Raw genomic sequence first — 6,960 nt, 5'->3', positions numbered from 1 at the left:
TTTGACACAGGTCATGATAGCCTCCTCATGGAGCCCCACATCAGGATCCCTTCTCTGCAGGTTCCCTTCTGCCTACTTCTCCCTCTCCTTTCCTGTTCATGCTCTCTCTCATTATCTCTGTGTATCTCTCTCGAAAAAATAAATAAATAAATAAAATCATAGAACAATATTAAGAAAAAATATAGTAAAAACTGGAAGAGAATGAATGAGGAGTTTATAGAAGAAGGAACACAAATGATCAAGAGGACATGTTAATGAAAAATAAATGAAAAACACAGTGAGATACTATGTCACATCCTGTTAAATTATAAAAATGTAAAACATTTAGCAACACCAAGTGATGATAAACATAAAGCCATGGGAACTTCTATGAAATATTATTAAGTATAATTGGAATACTGCATTGGAACACACCTAGGTAACATATGTACATCCTAGATCCTGGCATTTCTTCTTCTTGGTATACAGCCTATGGAAAAGATCTCACATATAAGTACAAAAGACCTCACATATAAGTAAGCATATTGGAGTAATTTTTTTAATAGCAAAAAGTTAGAAATATCTAAAATGTCTATTATTACGATAATAATGAAATAGATTACATGTGGACCATGCAAAGATACTGTACATTTCCTCATGAATACCACAGATATATTCAACCCCTTTCACAAAAAAGCCAGTTGTAGAGAAAAGAACATACACATAGACACAAACATATGTAAAGAGATAACATGTAGAGATAATATAAATCTTTAAAATATGAAAATTATATTATTAATATATACTACTATGGATATACAAAAATTTAAAGACAAAAAGACATAAAATATGTATAAGAACAAAAAATAACAATATAAAATAGCACTTCTGGGCAAAAAGTGGCTCCTATTGTGTTGATAATATTTTGTTTCTTAAAATAAATTGTGAGGTAATGGGATTCTCATATTATTTAGCTGTTTTGAATGTCAGAAATATTTAACAGTATATGTTAAATGCCAGTAAAGCAGTGGGTGCACAGGAGATAATATAACAAATTTGCATGGAAAAGCAAAATGACTTCACACACTGTGATTTGGGGCATATATGTTAAAGAATAAATGCGAGTTATTCTAGAATGGAAGGGAAGGGTGTTGATAGAAAAGCACTGGTGGCAAGAAGAGAAGGTTAGCTAATACTGAGGAGCATTAAGGACTGTAAATGTTTAGGAGACAGTGAATGAAATCTTCATTGGACCATTTATCTAAAAGCCCTGAAATAGGCAAAAATAGTGAAGAGTGAAACTTGACGAGAAAATTGAAAACACTGAAAAAGGCATAATTTCTTTCTTTTCCAAAAAGAGTTTATTTATTTGACAGAGAGAGCGCACAAGCACAGGGAGCAGCAGGCAGAGGGAGAGGGAGAAGCAGTCTACCCTTCTGAGCAGGGTGCCCAACAGGGGGCACCCTCCCACACACACCCAGGGAGCCTGGGGCTTGATCCCAAGACTCGGAAATAATGATCTGAGCCCAAGGCAGATGCTTAATTGAGTGAGCCACCCAGGTGCCCCCAATAAAGGAATATCTTCAACACTCAACCCTTGATGGATAAATTCGGTCTGCATAGGGAACAATATGGAATGGTAAAAAGGATCTAGTAGAGATGGTATGAGATAAAATTTGGCATGAAAATGACAGAAAAGCTTTATTTTTTAATGGGAAAATATGGAGAAGTGAAAAGCTAATCTATTTTCTAATTCCAATATAGTCAACATACAGTGTTGCATTAACTTCAGGTATACAATATAGTGATTTGACAATTCCATACATTACCCAGGGTTCCTCATAATAAGTGTACTCTTAATTCTCTTCCCCTATTTCATCCATCCCCTCCACCCACCTCCCTTCTGGTAATCATCAGTTTGTTTACTATAGGTAGGAGTACACTTTTTGGGTTGTCTCTTTTTTCTTTGTTTGCTTTATTTCTTAAATTCCACAAATGAGTGAAGTCAAATGGCATTTGTCTTTTTCTGACTGATTATTTCACTTAGCATTAAACCTTCTAGATCCATCTGTGTTGTTGCAAATGGCTAGATTTCATTACTTTTTTTTATGGCTGAATATATTCCATTGTGTATATATACCACATCTTCTTTATGCATTCATCAGTCAATGGACGCATGGGTTGTTTCCATAATATGCCTATTTTAAGTCATGCTGCAATAAACATAGGGATGCATAAAGCTTTTTGAATTAGTGTTTTGTGTTCTTTGGATAAATTCCAGTAGTGAAATTACTGAATCATAGGTCGGTTCTTTTTTTTTTTTTTTAATTTTGGGACATCTTGATACTGTTTTCCAGAGTGGCTGCAGCAGTTTGCATTTCCACCAACAGTGCACAAATGTTTCTTTTTCCTCACATCTTCCCCAACATTTGTCATTTCTTTTGGTTTTGATTTTCACCATTCTGACAGGTGTGAGATGGTATCCCTTTTTGGATTGGATTTGCATTTCTCTAATGATGAGTGCTGTTGAGCATCTTTTCATGTGTTTGTCAGCCATCTGTATGTCTTCTCTGGAGAAATGCCTGTTCATGTCTTCTGCACATTTTTTATTAGATTATTTGTTTTTTTGGGTGATGGGATGTATAAATTCTTTATATATTTTGGATACTGACCCTTGATCAGATACATCATTTCCAATATCTTCTTATATTCAGTAGGTTGTCTTTATGTTTGTTGATTGTTTTCTTTGCTGTGCAGAAATTTCTTTATTTTGATGTGGTCTCAATAGTTTATTTTTATTTTATTCCTGTTTCACATTTAGGTCTTTTATCCATTTTGAGTTTACTTTTGTGTATAGTATAAGAAAGTGATCCAGTTTCATTCTTTACCACGTAGTGATTCCATTTTCTCAGCACCATTTGTGAAGAAAAAATATCTTTTTCCCATTGCATATCCTTTCTTCCTTTGTCAAAGATTCATTGACCATATAATCAGGGGTTTATTTGTGGGATCTCTATTCTATTCCATCAAACTCTGTGTCTATTTTTATGTCAGTTCAATACTGTTTACAACTTTGTAGTATATCTTCAGGTCTGGGATTGTGATATCTCCAGCTTTGATCTTTTTCATGATTGCTTTGGCTATACAATGTCTTCAGTGGTTCTATATAAATTTTAAGATTCTTTGTTCTAATCTGTTAAGAATACTGTTGGTATTTTAATAGGGATTATATTAAATCTGTAGATCACTTTGGATAGTATGGACATTTTAATATTTGTTCTCCCAATCCATGAGTATAGAATATTTTTCCATTTGTTTATGTCATCTTCAATTTTTTTCATCAGTGTTTTATAATTTTCAGAGTACAGGTCTTTTACCACCTTGGTTAAGTTTATTCCTAGGTAATTTATTATTTTTGGCCCAATTATAAATGAGATTGCTTTCTTAATTTATCTTTCTGCTCCATCATTTAGTGTATACAAATGCAGTGGATTTCTGTACATGATTTTGGTACTCTTCAACCTTATGAAATTTATTTGTTGATTCTGGTACTTTTTTGGTGGAGACTTAATGTTTCCTATATATAGTATTGTGTCACCTACAAATTGTGGGAGTTCACAGTGCCTATACAGACAAAATCTGACTTGTATGTGCCTCCCAGGATGGGACTAATTGAAAAGCAAAGTAGGAGTGCCCAGAACACAGGGCCTCGTTTGAAGTTTCTTGGCTGAAAGGGACCAGATTCTTACTGCAGCTCAAGGTTCTCATCTAGAGAGTCAATGTTTAATTTTTTAAAAGGATTTTATTTATTTATTTGAAAGAGAGAGATTTTGAGCAGAGCACAGAGAGAGAGAAGCTGACTCCCCACTGAGCAGGGAGCCCAATATGAGACTCGATCCCAGGACCCTGGGATCATGACCTGAGCCAAAGGCAGACACTTAACCAAATGAGCCACCCAGGCACACTCAGTGTCTAAATTTTGAAGAAAAACAGGCATCTGTGGTGGTCAAGTACTTCATAAATTCCTTGCATCCTCATCCTTATCATATTCTACCCCATATATTATTGTCCTGACCATTAAGGTTACACTTTTGTCCTTACTTTGCACTTGTGCTTAGTGTATTCCTAAAACCCCAATAAAAGTAGAGACAAATCTTGGCAAAGGGCCTTTTGCCACTGGAAGCTCTGGTCCACAGGCATCTCCTTTCTCTTACTAATGTGTCTAGAGTAATATTTTCATTTGCCATCTGGGGGTTTGCTGACCAAACCCAGCAGAAAATAGTGAAAGTTTACTTCTTCCTTACCAATTTGGATGTCTTTTATTTCAGAGAGTTAATATTTTAAGTTTAGTTTCAGGATGCTTAGAAACTATAAGAGGGAGACAGTGAATTTGATGGCACAATTAACTGTATCTGTTGCCATACACTTAATTGTATGAGGACATCATAATTTAGCAATTAAGATGATGAACTCTGAAGCCAGACTTCCTGGATTTGAATTCTAGCTCTGCAATTTGCTTCAGAGTAATCGTATACAAGATACTTGATCTGTGTCCTGATTTCTTTATCTGTAAAATGAGGATGAAAACATTGCCTACTATATAGGATTGTGAAAAGAATTAAATGAGTTAATGCATGTAAAGTGCTGAGACTTTTTCTAGGAAATGTTAAATACCAAAACAAAATTAGCAATATGTAGGTGCCTGTCTCATTATAGTATCTATAGGAGATACAGTTCCATGGATGCCCTTTTTGTATTTCAGAAAGATTATTCCTTTATTGTTACCAGCTGAGAGAATGAACAATAGGTGCCCTTAACTATAAAGCCTTAGAATAAGCTCTCTCTAAATTCAGATAGGGACTTTTTGCCAGCCAACATTTCCTTACTTATTTATTTATTTAGACAGAAGGAGAGAACAAGTATGGGAGAGCAGCAGGCAGAAGGGGAGGGGAAAGCAGGCTCCCCACAAAGTAAGGAACCCAATGTGGGGTTTGATCCCAGGACTCTAGGATGACAACTTAATCAACTGAGCCATCCAAGCACCTGGCCAGATAACTTTTAGTCATTTTCTTTTTTTTTTTTAATTGTGTTGTATTAGTCACCATACAGTACATCATTAGTTCCTGATGTTGTGTTCCATGATTCATTGTTTGCATATAACACCCAGTGCTCCATGCAATCTGTGCCCTCCATAATACCATCAACAGGCTCACCCATCCTTTCACACCCTTCCCTTCTAAAACTGTTCATTTGTTTCCTGGAGTCCTTTGTCTTTCATGCTTCATCTGTCCCTCTGATTTCTCCCCCTTCATTTTTCCCTTCCTTCTCCTAATGTCCTCCATGCTATTCCTTATGTTCCACAAATAAGTGAAACCATATGATAATTGACTTTCTCTGTTTGACTTATTTCACTCAGCATAATCTCTTCTAGTACCATCCATGTTGATACAAAACTTGGGTATTCATCCTTTCTGATGGAGGCATAATACTCCATTGTGTATATGGACCACATATTTCTTATCCATTTGTCTGTTGAAGGGCATCCTGTCTCTTTCCACAGTTTGGCAATTGTGGCCAGTGCTGTACTTGTACTTGAGGTACAAGTGACTCTTCTTTTCATTACATCTGTATCTTTGGGGTAAATACCCAGTAGGGCAATTGCAGCAAGTAAGCTCTATTTTTAATTTCTTAAGGAATCTCCACACTGTTTCCAAAGTGGCTGCACTAACTTGCATTCCCACCAACAGTGAAAGAAGGTTCCCCTTTCTCCACATCCTCTTCAACACTTGTTGTTTACTGTCTTGTTGATTTTGGCCATTCTAACTGGTGTAAGGTGGCATCTCAATGTGGCTTTGATTGGAATCTCCCTGATGGCTGATGATGATGAACATTTTTTCATGTGTCTGTTACCCATTTGTATGTCTTCCTTGTAGAAGTGTTCATGTCTTCTGCCAATTTTTTCCACATGATTATTTGTCTTGTGTTGTTCAGTTTGAAAAGTTCCTTATAGATCTTGGATATCAGCCCTTTGTGTGTAATGTCATTTGCAAATATCTTCTCCCATTCTGTGGATTGCCTCTTTGTTTTCTTGACTGTTTCCTTTGTCATGCAGAAGCTTTTGATCATGATGAAGTCCAAAAAGTTCATTTTTGCTTTTGTTTCCGTTGCCTTTGGAGAAATATGTTGAAAGAAGTTGCTGTGGCCAATGTTGAAGAGGTTACTGCCTATGTCCTCCTCTAGGATTTTGATAGATTCCGACCTCATGTTGAGCTCTTTTAGCCATTTAGACTTTATCTTTGTGTATGGTGTAGGAGAATGGTTGAGTTTCATTCTTCTACACATAGCTGTCCAATTTTCCCAGCACCATTTATTGAAGAGACTGTCTTTTATCCACTGTATATTTTTTCCTGCCTTGTCAAAGATAATTTGACCATAGAGTTGAGGGTCCATATATGGGCTCTCTACTCTGTTCCACTGGTTTATGTATCTGTTTTTGTGCCAGTACCATGCTGGCTTGGTGATTACAGCTTTGTAGTAAAGCTTGAAATCAGGTAACGTGATGCCGTTAGTTTTGTTTTTCTTTTTCAACATCTCCTTAGCAATTTGGGATCTCTTCTGGTTCCATACAAATTTTAGGATTGTTTGTTCCAGCACTTTGAAAAATGCTGGTGGAATTTTGATCAGGATGACACTGAAAGTATATATTGCTCTGGGCAGTACAGACATTTTAACAATGTTTAATCTTTCAATCCATGAGCATAGAATACTTTTCCATCTTTCTGTGTCTTCAATTTCTTTCATGAGTGTTATGTAGTTCCTCAAGTACAGATCCCTTACCTCTTTGGTTAAGTTTATTCCCAGGTATCTTTTGGATCTTGGTGCTAAAGTAAATGGAATCAATTCTCTAATTTCCCTTTCTATATTTTCGTTATTCCTGTATAAGAAAGCAACTGATTTCTGTACATTGATTTTGTACACTGC

This window comes from Mustela erminea, chromosome 1 (genome assembly GCF_009829155.1).
Source record: "Mustela erminea isolate mMusErm1 chromosome 1, mMusErm1.Pri, whole genome shotgun sequence".
Classification (NCBI taxonomy): Eukaryota; Metazoa; Chordata; class Mammalia; order Carnivora; family Mustelidae; genus Mustela; species Mustela erminea.
This window is presented reverse-complemented; position numbering follows the sequence as displayed.